The sequence below is a fragment of the Schistocerca nitens genome, chromosome 5, assembly GCF_023898315.1.
Source record: "Schistocerca nitens isolate TAMUIC-IGC-003100 chromosome 5, iqSchNite1.1, whole genome shotgun sequence".
Lineage (NCBI taxonomy): Eukaryota > Metazoa > Arthropoda > Insecta > Orthoptera > Acrididae > Schistocerca > Schistocerca nitens.
In genome coordinates, this window is record NC_064618.1 from 280,636,054 (window position 1) to 280,655,315 (window position 19,262).

The window sequence follows — 19,262 nt, forward strand, 5'->3', positions numbered from 1 at the left end:
GACGTTGATGAGGCTATTCCAGCAGTCACTGAGGCAATAGGGTGCAACCAACCGCAGATTGTGCCGCATATTGGGACAAATGATGCCTATCACCCAGGATCAAAGGTCATACTTCGATCATTCCAGTGACTGGCATTGAAGGCTGAGAAGACCACCCTTACACAAGAAGTTTCAACGAAGCTCATAAACTGCAGCATTGTTCCCAGAACTAATCATGGTCTTTTGGTTCTGAGTTGTGTGGAAAGACTGAACCAGACTTTGAAGGTCCTGTGACGAGCTAAGCTGCTACTTCCTGTGCCATAGGGTTGATGATGATTCAAGTGTGAAATAAACAACATAGGCTGCTACCCAGGTAGCTGCCTGTGTGGGGTGCACACAAGGTGCTTTTTTTTCTTTTTCTTTTTAGATTAGGTGACTCTCCATTCAACAAAGATAATGATAGCTGTAGGAAGCCCAGAAGTATCAGTGTAAGAGCAAAAGAAATGCCTCCAATGTATGATGTATTAAAATTCTAAGTAGCTAACTGCCAAAGCATTCGCAACAAAGTGCCAGAGTTTGAAGTGCTCTTGAAAAGCAATGGCACTCACATAATACTAGGTATAGAAAGCTGGTTGAAACATAAAATTGACAGCAATGAGATTTTTTGGGAATATGTAAGTGTATATTGAAAGGATGCGCTAATGCAGAATGAAGAGGGTGTATTTGTCGCAGTAGACAAGAAGGTCAAATCCATTCAGATAAAAATTCAAGCTGCATGTGACATTGTTTGGGCAAGGCTCAGTATCAGGGATGGGCATAAACTGGTAACCGGATCCTTCTATCATCCACCACACTCATCTCCTGATGTAACCAAAAACTTTGCACAAAACTACAGCTCACTTGTATGTACGTTCCTGAATCATACTGAAGTCATTGATGGAGACCTATCATCCAACAATCAATTGGAGAAAATAGAATTTTCTTAGTGGCGGGCGTGACAAGACATCCAGTGAAACATTACCAAATGCCTACTCTGAACACCACCTCAAAAGATAGTTCAGAACTCCACTTCTGATGGAATTATATTAGCTCCAATGGCAACAAACAGACCTGACATCTTTGCGGATGTCCACAACGAAACTGGTATCAGTGACCATGACACGGTTGTGGCAACAATGATTACCAAAGTAAAAAGGACAACTGAAACAAGCAGAAAGATATACATGTACGGCAAACTACATAAAAACTCAGTAGTGTCATATCTCAATGAGGAGCTTGAAACTTTCAGCATAGGGAAGGAGCATGTAGAGGAACTATGAGGCAAGTTTAAAAGAATAGTTTACCACACACTGGATAGATATGTACCCAGTAGAACAGTTCATAATGGGCGGGATCCTCCATGGTATACAGTCACAGTAAAGAAACTTCTAAAGAAGCAGAGACTACTGCATTAGAGGTGTAAAACAAAGCATAGGACTATAAACAGATGCTGAACGAAACACGTTTGGCTGTCAGAGAGCAATGCGTGAAGCCTTCAATGACTAGCCCAAAGAAATTCTGGACATACGTAAAGACTATTAGTAGCACCAAAATTAGTGCCCAGTCCTTAAGGAATGAGACAAGAACTGAAATTGAGGGTAGCAAAGCAAAAGCTGAAATGCTTAACTCTGTTTTTAATTAATTAATTAATTTGTTTTTCCAAAAGAAAAAAACAGGAGAATTGCCCCAATTTAATCCTCATACCACTGAAAAGATGAATAAAATCAGTATTAGTGTGAAAGGTGTTAAGAAACAGCAGAAATCATTAAAACTGAACAAAATTCCAGGGTCTGAAGGAATCCCTATCAGAGTCTACACTGAATTTGCTGCTGCTTTGGGCTCACTTCTAACTACAGTGTATTGTAGATCCCTCTAACAAAAAACCGTGCCAAGTAGTCGGAATAAAGCAAAGGCAGTCAGGTAGACGCAGCACTTCTTGATTTCCGAAAAGCATTTTACTCAGTACCCCACCTATGCTTGTCAAAAGTACAATCAAATGGTGTATCAAATGAAATTTGTGACTGGATCAAGAACTTTTGATACGAAGGACACAGCATATTATCTTAGATGAAGTCATCATCAGGTGTAGAAGTAACTTCGGCTGTGGCCCATGGAAATGTGTTAGGGCTACTGCTGTTCATGTTGTATATTAATGACCTTGCAGACAATTTTAATAGTAAGATCAGATTCTTTGCAGATGATGCAACTATCTGAAATGAAGTACAATTTGAAAAAAGCTGCATACATATTCAGCCAGATCTTGATAAGATGATATAGTGGTGCAGAGATTGGCAACTTGCTTTAAATGTTCAGAAATGTAAATCACGACTGGAATCAGCAAACTCTTACAATTACAACTACAACTTGTGCAACCCACTCTAGAATATTGCTCAAGTGTGTGGGACCCATACCAAATAGGACTAATGGTGGATATTGAACATATACAAAGAAGGGCAGCATGAACTGTCACAGGTTTCTTTGACAAGTGGGACAGTGTCACAGGTATGCTGAAGAAACTGAACTGGCTAACTCTTCAAGACAGAGACGTCTACTAACAAAGTTTCAAGAACCGACTTTAAATGAGGACTCTAGGAATATAGTACAACCTCCTAGGTATTGTAAGGATCTTGACGACACGATTAGAATAATTACAGCATGCAGAAAGGCATTCAAACAACCATCTTCTTGTGCTCTGTATATGACTGGAACAGGAAAAAAAACCCTAATAACTGGTACAATGAGACATATCCTCTTTCATGCACTTCGCATTGGTTTGTAGACTACAGATGTAGACAGTAACATGGTGATAGCCTGACAGTATAGCCAAGCAAAAAGAGTTAATTTTAAGATCTTGTCGATATCATTCAACATGGAATACTAACTCAGCTAGCCAACATCAAGGTATGAGTTACGATCCCACCGTTCAGCATTTGGCTGTAATATTTTCATACAAAATGATATTACATAAAATACATATTATTATTATTATTATTATCATCATCATTACTGTGATCTTCAGAAATACGACTGGTTTGATGCAGATTTCCTCTATTGTACAAATCTCCTCATGTCTATATGACTATCACAACCTACATCCATTTGAACTTGCATGCTGTAGTTAAGCCTTGGCCTCACTTGGGAATTTTTACCCTCTGCTCGTCTCTCTATTGGCAAATTAATTATTTCTATGCCTCAAAATGTGCGTTATCGAATCTTCCTTTTTCTCACTCAAGAGCCTCTACTCTCTTCTTGTCTGAACTGTTTATCATTCGTGTTTCACTTCTGTACAACACTACACTCAAGACAAATACTTTTATAAAAACTTCCTAACTCTCATATTTATATTAAATTTTTAACAAATGTATCTTGTTCAGAAATATTTTTCTACATATTGGCTTCCCGCATTTTATGCCCTCTCTACTATGACCATCTCCAAATTCCAAAACATTTTAGCTACTTTAAGTAACGAATTCCTTAATCAAATTCCCTTCACACCATTTGATTTAATTAGGATGCTCTCCACTTCCCCTTTTGCTGACTTTCATCTTATAACCTCTTTTCAAGACACTATCAATTGTATCCACAGCTTTTGGAAGTCGTTCACCATTTCTAACAATTATAAGTCAAAGGCAAACCATAATGTTTTGAATTCTCCTCCTTGAACTTTCCAAAATGGCTCTTTGTTTTCCTTTGTTGCTTGCTCTAGGGGCAGATTGAGTAACATGAAGGATAGGCTGATCCTGTCACTCCTTTTTGAATTACTGCCTCCCTTTAACATATTTCAACTCTTAACTGCAGTGTGCTTTCCATAGTAGCTGCAGATTAACTTTATCTCTGGTAACTTCAAACGTTCAAAGAATGCATTTCAGCTAACACTGTCAAAAGCTTTCCTTAGACATAACTTAACACAAAGGTAATATTCACCATACAGAGGAGACGATGAACCAGATTCATGTAAGCACTACTCAAAAACACATCACCACTGTATCTGACTTGTCATTATTACATCCTGGACTTTCCATTGTTTAACACAAAGGTAAATTTTGAATGTTCTGATGATTTCCTTTGAGAGTTTCAAGTCTTTCGAACAATGCTATTTGACACAACCCATGATTAAAAGTGATATGAGTAAATAATTTAAGACCATTATGTTCATGATCAATGACTGCCACAAAAGACATCTACATATACATGACTACTGTGCATTTCACCAAGTGCTGGGCAGAGGGTCCATAGAACCACTTTCAGACTGTTTTTAATATTCCACTATCTGACTGCACGTGGGAAAAATGGACACCTAAATCTTTGCATGCAACATTCGATTTCTTCTATTTTATTACAATGCTAATTTCCCTCTATGTAAGTGGGATGCCAGGAAATTAACTTCGAATTCGGAGGAGAAAGTTGGTAATTGACATTTAGTGAAAATATCTTGCCTCAACAAAAAATGCCTTTGTTTTAATGACTGCCATTTCATCTAACATATTATATCCACTACATGCCCAGTTTTCGAGAATACAAATTGAGCTGTCCTACCTTGAACTTTTTGGATGTTCACTGTCAATTTGTCATGCGCCAATTCTCCAGGAGATGAGAGAGAATCTTACTGTAGTAAGTCTGTTTAGCATATTTTTTGCTTTTGTGTGTGTTTCGGCAATAAAATGTAGTGGGTTGTTTGCCTTCTCCATAACATGTTTTATGTGATGGTTTAAACTGAAACTGTTCGTAACTGCACCCACTATGTATTAAGTTGAATCAACATGCTTTAAATTAGTGTCATTTACCATGTGACTGAAATTTCACAATTTCTTTTTAAGTATTCATTAGCAGCTAACACTTTTTATTGTTTAGGGTATCTGCCACTTTTCACATCACACAGGTATTTACTGTGTTATCATTTTGCTCTTAGACTGTAAATGACAGCATCATCAACACACAATCTAAGACAGCTGCTCAGATTGTCTCCTAAATCGTTTATGCAGATTAGTGACAGCAGATGGCCTGTAACACTTCCTCGGGCCATGCCAGAAATCACAAATTTGATTTGTTTCCATGTTATCACCCCAAATGCGGTTTGATCTGAATGGCAGAAGTGGCAAACTCATTAGAGACAGAGCACAAGCTCACATTTGGGAAATGGGAAAGGGTTAAGTCCAAGAGGAAATAATTTGGACTGTAACCTCAACTATGCGACTAAGGATGACATCTGGCATATTGCTGGGCATGGTCTTGACATTTATGTGAAGATTTTTACTATTCCAGTGATTGAACAAGTGAAGAATTAAGTGCTCTGTTGGATGTGTGAAGGCACTTGCTCAACTGAGTGGGAGGGGGGGGATCACAAATGCACGTGACTGATTTGTCGCCCCTCACATGGTCATGCCACACATGGCAGTGTCCTTGTGTTTTCTTCCACATTTCTGCACATATTACACCTCAAACCCCCTGCAAATGTCATAATAATTGACTATCTCATACCAAAATATACTACTGAATTTTGCAAATTTCCTACAATAATGCATTAACTCATTTATACAACAAACAGCATAAAAGTTAACACACTTTCATTAATGATGTTTTCAACAGTTTAACTAGAGGAGAAACCTTTTGTTTCAGTCATCTCATCTTCTATTCATTTGCAGAAGTTTACCTAACCTCATAATGACTGCCGAGTCTTACATCTCAAATGGTTTAAAACTGTAATATTATGAAATGATCAATTTTCTTTTGGGACCTTCCTCTAGTAATTGTCTCCAAATTTGATTTTAATATTAATTTAAATGCAAATATGTTGCTTGGACATTATTATTCTTATACTTTCTTACTAATAAATTTATGCACTCCTTTCTTATATTAAACCTATATCTAAATTTCATGGCTTTAAAATGTGTTCAATTTCATCAACTCTGGCATTATCCTTCTAAGAATTGTTGACATTTCACTTTGTTTATTGCTAATCACATACAACATCAGTATACTACACTCTTCCAGTGTAAATTAATCCAACAAATTCTCCATTTCTACATAGTATATCACTAATCAAGTACTTCTGCCAATTAATTTCTTTTATTTCTGTCATTATCACAAAACTTATCTGACTGGCAGAGTCATACTGTCTCTATTACTACCAGTACCAACAGGAACAGTATGACTCTGCCAAAGCTGTGGCCTATTTTACACCATATTTTAAATATGTGCAATGACAACAAGATGATTTTGTGTATATTTTTTTAACAATGCCACTATGGCTTTATTATATTAGGGCATGTTATTAAAAAGATCTGAATATGGTCACTGCTGATAAAAACTGGTAGTCTAAGGCCCAAAAGATTTGTAATCATTGCCGGAAATAAAAGAAATTCATTCTACACTTCCTGGACCACTGTTTTAATCCATGACCATGTCACAACTTGGTAAATGTTTCTGTTAATGCTATAATGTGTTCAAAGTTCTGAATTCTAGTGTACGATCTGAAAGATAACACAGAAACCTACAAAAGTATGTAACTAGACCTGAATATCATTTCATCATAGTGGTGTAGACTGAAAATTAAATATGTGGCTCTCCTGACACTGGCACTTTTAAAATCAGATGGCTAAAGCTAAGTTTGAAAACAACTACAGATACTTCACATTAGGCTACAATGTACAGTGTTCTGTAACATTATGACAAACAAATTTTTACTTTTTAAATATAAAAAATGCCAGAACCAAATCAAGCTGTGTTATGAATTTATTCCGAACCAACTAGCAGGCTGAGCAAAATTGGAAAAGCTTTGACGTTGAGGACACACATACTACTTAGAGTGCACAAACATAAAACAGAATTTAACTGGTCAAAACTCAAAAGTATATAGCGCTTCGATACAAACGGAATTTGTTGACAGTTATTGAAATCTTGTGCTATTACTAAGTTTCTGTCATGCGTGTAACTAAATGAAAATGTTTTTACGTGCATATTATCAATAGCACATATCTAATTAGAGATTACCTTCAACAGTGATAAATCTTAAATCAGAAGTAGGTTATGAACGCAGTTTTAAACTAGTGTTTGCCTTCTTTTGGATAGGTCAGTGCACAAATTAAACTTCATGCCCAAATGTGGTCAAGGGCTACATTTCTATGTCATTTCTCCGCACATTTTGTGCTTCAAAATTCGTACACCATTTTGTCAACCAATGCAGTAGGACCAACTCAAACTGCTGAACCTCCTTGGTGTCATACAGATGATTTGTTAAACGAACAGATTGTCAAAACTAGTAAAACGAGGGTGTAGTAGGTAAACCGGATCCATAAACAATTTTTATCTCATTTCAGTGTACTTATCGAATTTACAATTTCTCATAAACTATAGTAATATTGCAAATTACGTAAATTATGAAACAAACTATTTTCCTATCCCAAACGGAAATAGGTATAAATCTATCTATTATTTCTTATCCACGACAATGAAAAAAAGAGCTTTATTATTATTACTGGACTGAAAGCTTAGTGACTATTGATTCACCACACCTACACAATATCCGACCCGCAATGTGATTATCTTCGACAGAATCGCACACAACCACTGATATAGATCTTTAGATACGTCGGGAGAGACAAGCAAGCGCAGAATTAATGTTATTTTTGTCAGTCGTTCCACAACCTGGCACACTGTTTTTATAGCTTTAATATGCATCTGAGAACGAAACTGCGCCAGGATTCCAACAATGAGTTTAAAATAATTTAAAACTTGTCTGTTCACAATTCGAACATCAAATACGTGCCCTGAGAAAAACTATACAGCTACTAATTTCCTGTAATTTTTTCACAAGTCGTTAAGAAATTGACACGAGATATTTTACATGGCTGACAACGAAATTTCCGTTTAATATTAAAAATCTCAAGTATCTTCTCGTGAAAGGAAATTGCAACTAGAGAGTACAATGTAAAAATTATGTGAAACTTAAAATTTTAACTTCTTTTAATTACAAATAATTACGAAATACAGGAAAACGTTTTGCAGACTGCAACAAAATACTCATATATGTTTTCTATTGTCGAGAAATGGAGTCCAACTTCCCGTAGCAAAGACGACTACATACGTATAACGAATGTTGTTAATGGAAAAACAGTACCTTTCGAATTTATAGACTTAAGCTAGTTCGGAGATGTACGCATGAAGTTGCTGGCCTGATATCTCCCCTCGTTCTAGCCATATGAAGTCACAGTAGTCAATTTCTGTTGCTGTACTTGTTCGTAGAAAACAAGGGAAAACAGTTTATTGGAAAAGAGGTGGTTCATTCTGTTTGTGGTCCTTGCTCGAGGGTAATTTCGGTTTCCTGTCTCATTAGCTATTAATAAATTACAACACGTCGTATTTCACGGTATATACTAAACAAACGCATGGCTTGAAACATCATATTTTGATCTTCGCGGTAGTTTTCACTTAACATGGCCGCCAAACAGTTCCCAATTTATAGTCGCTGTGGAGGCGCTTCAATACGCGATGCTAAGGACCAACTTCAAAGAGACTATAACAAAATACTATAATCTCTGGATTATAACTGTAAGTAACTATAACCTAAAACACTAGTATTTAATTTTACTGTGTTTATATAGAATGTAGGTCAGAAGTGCCGATAATTTTCACCGTAATACGATCTTCGAAGGTGCTTAAAATGCAGCAGAGTGAAGTACTGGTGTAAAAATTGTTATATAATGCAAGCTTCCCCTATAAAGCGGAGACCACCTGTGGTTGTGGTTAGCTTTTATTTACAGCAAAATACGGTGGAAAACGTGTATATTTCCTGCAACCTTCATGTACTCCGCTTCAGAAGTTAGTATTGTTTGAGGTGAACGTAATTGTAACCCATCATTGCCGCAGTAAAGTGATGTTATGCGTAAATGAAGTTTGGATGTTGATGGTAAACACTCGAGTAGCAATCACAACTCTTCCGATTTGTTTGATGTTCGTGGTGTTTCATGTGGGAAGCGACGATGCGGAAGTGATAAATCTGTGTATGTGAAATAAAAATATGGTGGAATTTAGTCACGAAATTAATTTACGTGCTCTTGTAAAATAACAGGGATTATGATTGTGTATGATTTTATACATTACAGGTGATCGTATGACTTGTTTTTCTATGTAATTCGAAAAAGAAATTGTTAGTATCAAATAGAAATATCCTAAATGATGTTCCATTGTTTTGTTATGGTGCCTTGAATGCGAATTTATAGCATTTTCATTGCTGTCCGATTCTGTAAACAAACAAGGCATAGCCGTCAACACGTCTTAGGGTTGCGTTGCTATTATAACTTGTATGTAAACGTTAATAACTGAATTGTTTAGTGGAGTGCAACTCTTTTTTTTAACTCGTATGGGGGAATTGTTAATGGTATTATTGAAGTTACCTATGTTGATGCATTTGATGTATTAATTCAACAATTGTTTTGTATAATTTGGAGCTGTTTTGTCAATCTTTACTGATTGTATCGTGTGCTAGCGGTGTTTTTTTGAAGAGATGAATCACAAGTGATGTTTCTGTTGGGGAATTATATAGATTGCCCATTGGCCATTGTGTTCTACACACGATTTAGGTGACTGTTAATGCTTTCATTTGTATATGTATTATAATTAGTTGGTTTGTTTACTTGAGGCATCGCTTTGTATTCAGATATTATGAACTATCTCATTAGATGCCCAACTACGTTTCATGCGCAATTCTAAACGCCTTTCTTGCAGATAATATTTTAATTGTTTGAAGAAGTGAAATTTTTTGTTGTCATACTGAACACACACCAATAAATAATTTTGTCGAAAGCTAAACATAGTTATATTTAAAATAGGCGACCATTAATTTCTTAAATTGTTGTTCTTTTGGAGTGTTGTCACCATTATTTGATCTTGTAAGAAAAAATAATAAAATAAGACAAAGTAATAATTCTTTTCGAAATTTCATTGCTTTGTAGGATTTTGTTGTAAGCTTGTGACATTCTAACCGGTAAGAAATACAGTATTTATCACCACTGAGACTCATTTTGAAGCCAGTTCCATTGGAAATATGCAAGTTGATTCTTCAGGTTTTGTTTGTGTGCTGTTTCTCAGTAATTTTAGTTTAGTGTTTTTCCTGTATTTCATTGGTCATCATATGCTTTTGTCTTAAAGATAACATTACATTTCCATTTTATATCACTGGAACTGGAGGATACAGATGATATCTTATAAATTCAAGGTCACTTTTGATGTATTGCTTCATCTCTTTCTTGATGTGAGGGTTTATGTTCTGATGATGTATGAGCCACTTAACATAGGGTGCAACTGTTTGCAATAATGAAGTATTTTTGTGCCACATTTCATATTTCCTGATACAAAATATGCAAGAAACAAATTCCAGGGTACTGTATGTATGTTCATTAACTTGAAATATGCATAATCCCTTAATACCCCAACCCCTTGTGATTTCCTCTCTTTGTTTTTGTTGGATAGGCTGTATCTCTCTGTTTTGATACTCAGTTTTAGTGTAGTTTGTGTGGTGATTAATCATGGAGATTAAGCATACGATGTCTGTTATTGTAGAGAAGTAAAGTGTTAAAATGTAGTCAGTGGCCCAAGTTTTGTTAGTGCTATTGTTTTGGCCATATTATGAAACATAATCTGCTCCCGCTCCCCCTCCTGAAGTACTGTGATTCCCCACAGATGCACAGTGAAAGGGGGGGGGGGGGGGGGGAGAAAAGAAAACCCATTCAGCTTATGTGTTAAATATGAGATGTAGTGTGCATGCTGTCGAAATTAACTCACTGTAGTGGCAACAGGGAAATGAAAGGTGACACTGAGGCCAGCAGATGAAATTCCAGGATACAGTTTGGGAAGGGTAAGGGCAGGGGTAGCAAAACAAAATCATTGCACGTGGATATCATGGGATACAGGAACTGTACTAGCCCAATGTTAATGTACTTGGTTTCAATATCCAACATGCAGAGATACGTCATGTCTTGCAACATTTAACAATTGCTCCCCATTTGTGGGCATAGGGATGTAAATATAATACCGTCTTTGAGGTATTGAGGAAGAACTCCAGGAGATGTTGGATTGTGTCATCACCAAAACTTCCATTACACAATGACCACTTATATACATTGCTTATGGAATTACAATTGGAATTTTACTCTGTCGATAAGAATATACTCTAGAGTAAAACGCACACAGTGTATTGCAGTATTTCAAATGTAAAACAGGCAATAAAATTTTGTGGATAATTTTTACAGCAAATGTTCAAAATTTGCTTCCCCTTCAGTAGTGTTGATCCCAAATATGCACAGTCTTACAGTTCATTGCATAAGCAGGCCATTCGTCTTTCCACCTTACCTGACCTCCTCCCTTCCTCTCCACCCCTACTCCACGTCCTCAGTCATCAACAACTATATGCTACAGTGACAGTTATGAAGTCCGTTGCAAGTAATGTAAGATACATTTGCGTACATCTCTCTCTCTCTGTGTGGGTACAGATCATCGGCTTTGACAACTGAAACAGGAAACATGTTACACGTGACTGCAAACCATATGGCGGCTATAACGTGACATAATAGCCGACCACCCCGACCCCCACCCCCCTCCGGCATAAGCTACAGATCAGTCTGTCGCCACAACCAATTTTTTTTTTTTTTTTTTTTAGCATCACATTTGTTGGTTTCACTAACATACTAACTACTACCTTTTAACCTAAACTATGTCTTGGGTTAACTTACAGATCAGTTTGTCATCCCAGCCAGCAGCTAATAACATTACTTCAGTGGCCAAAGCCAACAACTCATATGAAGGTTTCTCTTTACCTGTTCCTATGTAATACAAATAATAGAATGATGAACTCCATTGTATATTGAAGACATTGAGCAGTGGATAGACATTCACAACTATACAGTGTGCAGCCATCATTGCTATTTCCAATAGTGGTCATTTGTTGTGAGACACTGGTAAATGTGAAATTTTGCATACTTTCTTGTGTGTTGCCTAAAGATCAAGAGTGCAAATCCTTACAGACAGTAAAAAATATGTGTGATTTTGTTACCATATGCCATAAGCTAAAACGTTTACATGTTTCAAACAATGGAAAATGGGGTGGAATGTAACAATATTGTGAAAAAGAAAGTGGCTACTCACCATGTAGCAGAGATGCTGAGTCTCAGATACGCACAACAAAAAGGCTGTCTATAGCTTTCAGCCTTTGTCAAAATTAGATGACGTACACACTGACACAAACACAACTCGCACACGAGTGGGAGTTTTTGTGGGGGAGGGGGGGGGGCGTGCTTGCATGCGTTCATTCGTTTGTCACCTAATTTTGACAAAGGCCTTACTGGCTGAAAGCTGTATTTGTGGAAGTCTTTTTGTTATGCCTATCTGTGACTCAGCATCTCCGCTGTATGGTATATTTACATTTCTGTTATATAAAATGTTCTGTCAACTTGAGGTTCAGATTGTTCGTTCATGCTTTACTTTCTTGTATCACTGATCTTCCTATTTAGGCCTTCTGTAGATTGAACTTGGAGAATTTAAAAGTTTAAGGTCCTCACTGCATTAACATGTATAGTAAGTTTGAGAAAAGTATAATTGTTAATGACATTCTTGCTACGTGGTTGCAATATTTAGGGGAGAAGGTGGAAATTAGAGGAGTTAACTATTTTAAGCTGAGGCTTGTAATATAGACAGGGTGTGTATAAAATTTACATCGCCTTTCTGGCAAATTGAGGTAGAGGCTAACACCTATGTGCCTGCCTTCTGTTTTCTGGATGTGTTTCAGCCATAGAGTTACATTTGCAGTCATCAATCATTCTTCCACTCTGTTTTACTCCTTTTATTTTTCATGGTTGTACCTATCATTTTCGTGATAATACAGTGTTCTTTCTTGGTTTCAGTGATAGATGGTAGAACAAGTATCAGCCTCGCAGACGGGATTCTTCGTGCTGCGAAATACATCCCTGTGTCTCAAAGCTTTGTAGGCTGAATATATCAAGTGTTCAGGTAAGAGAATTTAACACCTTTGCTTGCAGTTTCTCTTATTAAGTAGAAAACATGGTATGTGGTAGCAACTGATATGAGTTGTATGGTTTTTGTGTTATCAGACTGCTGTAAGTAATTTACGTTTCCTAGCTTCACTGTTTTGTAAAGAGCTGTGTTACTACATTTGTAGGTCATTATGTTCCATCAGGTTTCTATATGTGTTTTGATCTATTTCCTATCCTGTACTGTGATAAATTTGGGGGTGGGGAGAATTTAAGAATATATTGACAGGGTCAGTTATGGGAAATGGAGGTAGTGTGTTTGTCACATTGGACAAGAAACTCAAATTCTTTCAGATAGAAATTGAAGCTGCAGGCGAGACTGTGTTGGCAAGACTTAGTATCAGCAGTGGGCATAAAATGGTAATTGGATCCTTCTGTCGCCTACCACACTCCCCTCTCTGATACAACCGAAAACTTTAGAGAAACCCTCATTTCTCTTGTACATAAGTTCCCCAGTTGTACTGTAATCATATGGGGGGGGTCACTAATCACCCAATAATCAACTAGGAAACTTAGTTTTGTTAGTACTACCTAGAAGATTTAGTTTGGAACACGACTTATGATGAAAATAGAGTTAATGGCAAAAATGGACCTGACCTCTTTGAGGATGTCCACTGACCATGATGCACTATCACAGTAATGATTACCAAAGTACAAAAGACAACTAAAATAAGTACAATGATGTATGTGTTTGGTAAACTAGATAAAAACCATTAGAATCCTATCTCAATGATGAACTTGAAACTTTCAGCATAGAGTAGGAGCATGTAGAACAACTATGGCTCAAGTTTGAAAGGATAGTTGATCATGACTGGATACATAAATACCTAATAACACATTAACACTCCACGATACACAGACACTTTGAAGAAACTTCCAAAGAAACGGAGAGTACTGTGTAATAGGTGTTAAAAATATCGTAGGGCTGTGTGTAGAGAGATGCAGAGTAAAGTACGTTTGGCTGTGAGAAGAGCAATATGTGAAGCCTTCAGTGACTATTATAGCAGACTACTGTTGAATGATCTTCCACGAAACCCAAAGAAATTCTGGTAATATGTAAAGGTTGTTAGTGGCACCCATCATTAATGTCCAGTCTCTCGCGAATGAGAGAGGAACTGAAACTGAGAGTAGCAAAGCAAAAGCTGGAATGCTTAATTCAGTTTTCAAATGTTCCTTTACCGAGGAAAACCCAGGAGAATTGCCCCAATTTAATCCTTGTACCACTGGAAAGATGAGAAATAAGTGGTGGTTTCAGTGGTATTGAGGAATAGCTGAAATTATTAAAATTTAACAAATCTCTAGTTCCTGATGGAAGACCTGTCGGAACCTACACTGAATTTACGGTGGAGTTAGCTCCTCTTCTAACTATAATCAGTTGTAGATCTCTTGAACAAAGAGCCATCCCCAGTGTGGAACAAAGTGTGGATCTCACCAATTTACAAAAGGAGTGATCCATGAAACTACCTTCCAATATCCTTGACACCATTTTGTTCAGAATTTTAAAACTTATTCTGAAGTGATACGTAATGAGGTATCTCAGACAGAGTAAGCTCCTCCATGCCGACCAGCATGGATTCTGAAAACACTTGACTCGGTACTACAACTACACTTGTCAAAAAATATGATCGTGTGGGGTATCAAGAAAAATTTGTGACTGGATTTGGGGGGGGGGGGGATCACCATCATTTGTAGAAATAATTTCATATTTTCCCCAGGAAAGTCTGTTAGACTGTTGGTGTTCAAGTTATATATTAATGATCTTGCAGACATTATTAATTGTAACCTCAGTCTTTTTGCAGATGATACAGTTATCTATGACTACTGTCTGAAAGAAGCTGCATAAATTTTCATTGAGAAGATTTAAAAGTGTTGCAAAGTTTGGCAACTTACTTTAAATATTAACATTTCTGATGTTATGCACTTCACAAAAATGGGGGAGGGGCATATCATTCTATGACTATAATAGCGGTGAGTCGCAGTTGGAATCAGTCAACTCATATAAATAACCTGATTGCAATACTTCGTACGGATATGAACTGGAGTGATCACATAGGCTCAGTTGGTGTGAAGCAGGTGGTAGTAGATCTTGCCTTGCTGGTAGAGTACTGGGGAAGTGCAATCAATTTTCAAAGAAGATTACTTACAAATCTCTTGTGCCATCCATTCGATAATACTACTCAGGTGTGTGGGACCTTTACCAAATAGGACTAACAGAGCATATTGAACGTATACAGAGGACAGCACGAACAGTCACAGGTATTTTTGGCCTGTGTGGGAGTGTCACAGAGATGCTGAAGAACAGGGCTTCCAGGCTCTTGAAGGTAGATGTAAACTATCGTGAGAAAGCCTACTACCAAAGTTTCAAGAACTGGCTTTAAAGGCTGACTGTAGAAATGTACAACTACTGCATACATAATGCTCACTTGGGATTGTGAGGACAAGATTAGGTTAAATGCAACATGCACAGAGGCATTCAAACAATCATTCTTCCTGCACTCCATATTTGAATGGAATACGGAGAAATCCTAATATCTGGTACGGTGGTATGAACTCTCTACAATGCACTTCAGTGGTTTGCAAAGTATAGATGTAGATAAACTGAAAGTATTTGGAAATTATGAATTCTTAATTTATACCTGTCTTGTAGCTTCCATGTATAGTCTAATTTTTATTTTGAAGATCATTGTTGATAGGTAAAGAGTGGACTCGAATGTGCCAAATAAAACATATGTATTTTATTAAATTTCCAATACAGAATGTAAAAAAATGTAGCTCTTTGCAGTACAAGGAATATTACTTGTGGCTTCCTTCTTGAGTTTTTCAGCTGACGTTACATGATTTTGATTTTTCTGATGTTTCACGAGTATGAATGACTGGCATTGTCACAGCTTCATTCTCCATTGCTGGTGGTAAACTAGAGTTGAGCTCTCAGCTGGAGATTACATGTACCCGTTGCGCCAATTATTTGTGAATTTCTATGACTTTTCTGAACAAGCGAGCATGGCTGCCCTTCTCTCCGGCAAGAATTTCTGTGTTTGCAAATTTTATTATGTGGCTGGTCTACACGGCCCATGCTCCGCCATGGCCAATTTCTCCACCTAACCCAACCTGCAATACAGTTTACGTTTAGAGATCCTCTTGTTGATGGATCATCCTGTCATTTCCACAGTCTTTTTCCATATGCACATGGTATGAGGTATATGCCTGATATTGCAAGTGGGGTCCCTTTTGCCCTTTGCCAACCTGAGAAACACTTTGATCTTTTTGTTAGATTTGTAATTAGTCTTTTTACTTTGTATGCACAAGGATTCTGTGCTTTGTCACCCTGGGGATGTATGGCAGAGAGGCCATACCCATTATAAATCTAACACTTAGCAAAACGACACATCGGAAGAAGTAGTATGTGATATGACCTTTCTGCTGTACAGCCCCAGGGTGATGCACAGAATTGACCTTGTTTTCTACAAACATGGCATAAAGATTATTTAGAAATCGAGGAAGATGATCAAAGAGTGTCTCATGTCAACAAAGGACAAAAGGGATCAACTTCCAATGTCAGGGATAGACTACATACCACGTACATGTGGAAATGACAAAACAATCCATCAACATCAGCACCATCATACATTAACAGTATTGCAGCGTGGGATAAATGAATAAATCAGCTGTAGAATAACATGCTCTGTGTAACACCAGCCACAAAATAAAATTCATTGACACAGAAGACCTCACTGCGGAGAAGAGTTCCCAGGCCTACTTTCAGGAAAGCCATAAAATCGGCAAACATGAAAATAGCTTCAACAAGAAAGAGGAAAGCTTTGAGATAATGGATGTAGATTCCAGTGCTGCTGTGAATGACCATTGCAGATAGCAAAGGGAGAACTGTGGTGTCACCGCCAGACACCACACTTGCTAGGTGGTAGCCTTTAAATCGGCCGCGGTCCATTAGTATACGTCGGACCCTCGTGTCGCCACTGTCAGTGATCGCAGACCGAGCGCCGCCATACAGCAGGTCTAGAGAGACGTCCTTGCACTCGCCCCAGTTGTACAGCCGACGTTGCTAGGAATGGTTCACTGACAATCACGCTCTCATTTGCCGAGACGATAGTTAGCATAGCCTTCAGCTACGTCAGTTGCTACGACCTAGCAAGGCGCCGTATTCAATTAATATTGAAATTATAAAACATGTACCGTCAAGAGCGCTGTACACCAAATATGGATTAAAGTTAAGTATTCCAAGAACTACGTTCTTTTCTTATTAGACTCAACTCCTTTAATTGTTCCAGACCTCACGCCAGTCTGTGTGTAATTAAACGCGTGCATTTCGGCCTCCTCTAGCAACACGGTGTTGGCTCTTCTACCAACACAGCAAGAACCACAACAGTAATGACCAGAGAAAAGTCCTCAGACATTGGTGGGACAGGTACATACAGTCTCTGACCATGACCTCAACTCCAGTCTGCCACTAGCAATGTAGGATGAACCTTTGACAATACCAGCCACTAGTGCTGACAATGTATCACAAAAATCATCAAACAAACATCGACCAAAGAACCAAGACAGAAGCCAACAGGTGATATATCAACAAGTGGCCATGAAAGTCTCAGAAATTTGTAATGCAATAGATGTCCCTTTTTCTCAGTTTTTGAATCAGGGGAAATGGGTGCCATTGTAATAAATAAAAAAACTGTTGAAGTAGGCTTTGGATTTAGTGTGTATAGAACTTGAGAATTATTTGTTCGACAAAATAAGAAAAATGTCTAAGGTAAAAAAAAAATGTTTATTTGGATTTGTATAAATGTGGAAAAGCATGGGGGGGGGGGGGTACATTTAGCTCTGAATTGCAGCTCCAGCTTTCCTAAGTATTATTCCGAAACTTGGCGCCTTACTTCAGTTGACCCTTTTTACTGACTTCTCATTACACTTGGAGAGAGAATTTTTGAGCAGAACACTATTAATTACCAGTGACCACCATCTAAAGACAGTGTAGTGTTTACACTCTTGTTATTAGCAACTGGGGAGATATTTACATCAGTACTGCAGTCGAAAGCCATATTCAGTTAGAATGACATTGCAAATTGTGATTATAGTTCTGCATCAGCTGTAGAATATTGCAGAACTAATGAAAATTTGCTCTGGACTGGGACTTGAACCTGTATTTCCCACTTTTTCACAAGCAGTCACCTTAACCGCTTCAGCTATCTGAATATATAGTGTGAGTACAAGGGAGTGTAAACACCAGGACAAATGGAGATTCTGGCGGCTCCTGAAAGGCGCTTGGATAGCCTAAACATCTACAGCAACCACTCGCTGCAAAGCCGCAAAACCTGGGTTGAGTCCCAGTCCCACACAAATTTTCATTTCATCTGAAATATTCTACAGCTAATATGGAACCATAATCACAGTGATAGTGTGTAACAACAACATCTTTAACGTAATAGTGATACATTGACCATGTAATTACCACTATCATGAACCTAAACAGTGAGAATGATCAGCTCTTTTACATATTTTTAATTGTGATTAGCATATTAATTATGTTGCTTATTGGCAAGAAAATTTGTTTTATTTTTCCATTGTAACAAAAAGAAATGCAAAGCTTGTGCTTACTCACTCCTTTCCCTCCTGAAATGTCTAGTGAATTTATCATCTTTCTGACATTTCCAGTTGGACATTTGAGTGCTTCAGCAGTTTTCTACCAATCACATTTCTTTTCCTTCAGCATTGGTGTTGTGGATATCTTGGATTCCACAAGTATTTGTGGTACCTACAGTCTACTGTCGGCAAAAATACATTCGTTTCATTGCTCATACAACTCGTCTCAATACCAGATGTAGAAAAGATAGCAGAAAAATGCTTTCTGTATAGCTAGTGCCGAAGCCACTTTATTTCACATAGTAGAATGTCAAGAAGGAAGATAGGGTGGAGCAGGTGCAAAAACAAAGAACCACACCTTGTGAAATATAAGTTAGGTCTTTGACATTGTGGAAAAACTGCTTAGAAAGCAAACAAGCAATGAAAGTAGGTGGAGATGAAGTAAATGTTTATTAGATCTTAAAGCTAGATGAACAATAAAAGCCACACACATTTAGGAGGACCAGTTCCTATCCAAAGTCTAGAGTGGGAAAACACTGGATCGCTATTCAGGAGTAGAACGATTCAAATCCTTGCACAGCCATTCTGCTTTTAACTTTACACAATTTC

At 37.5% G+C, this 19,262-nt stretch overlaps 2 protein-coding genes across 6 annotated transcripts in view; one reads left to right on the plus strand and one right to left on the minus strand.

The window, feature by feature from the left end:
- Positions 1-7,552, minus strand: part of LOC126259405 (guanine nucleotide-binding protein subunit beta-5) — a 179,679-nt gene extending 172,127 nt beyond the window's left edge. Inside the window, exon 1 of one of the 3 annotated variants that reach the window (XM_049956181.1) lies at positions 7,534-7,552. The gene's annotated coding sequence lies outside the window, so the exon portion shown is untranslated. Of the gene's footprint in view, positions 1-7,008; positions 7,223-7,533 lie in introns of those variants that run through there. The other 2 variants (XM_049956180.1, XM_049956179.1) reach the window with 2 other exon arrangements.
- An 886-nt stretch (positions 7,553-8,438) lies between these two features.
- Positions 8,439-19,262, plus strand: part of LOC126259406 (bromodomain-containing protein 3-like) — a 105,458-nt gene continuing 94,634 nt past the window's right edge. For 2 of the 3 annotated variants that reach the window (XM_049956184.1, XM_049956182.1), the window contains exons 1-2: positions 8,439-8,565; positions 12,912-13,017. The gene's annotated coding sequence lies outside the window, so the exon portion shown is untranslated. Of the gene's footprint in view, positions 8,566-8,600; positions 8,836-12,911; positions 13,018-19,262 lie in introns of those variants that run through there. The other variant, XM_049956183.1, reaches the window with a different exon arrangement.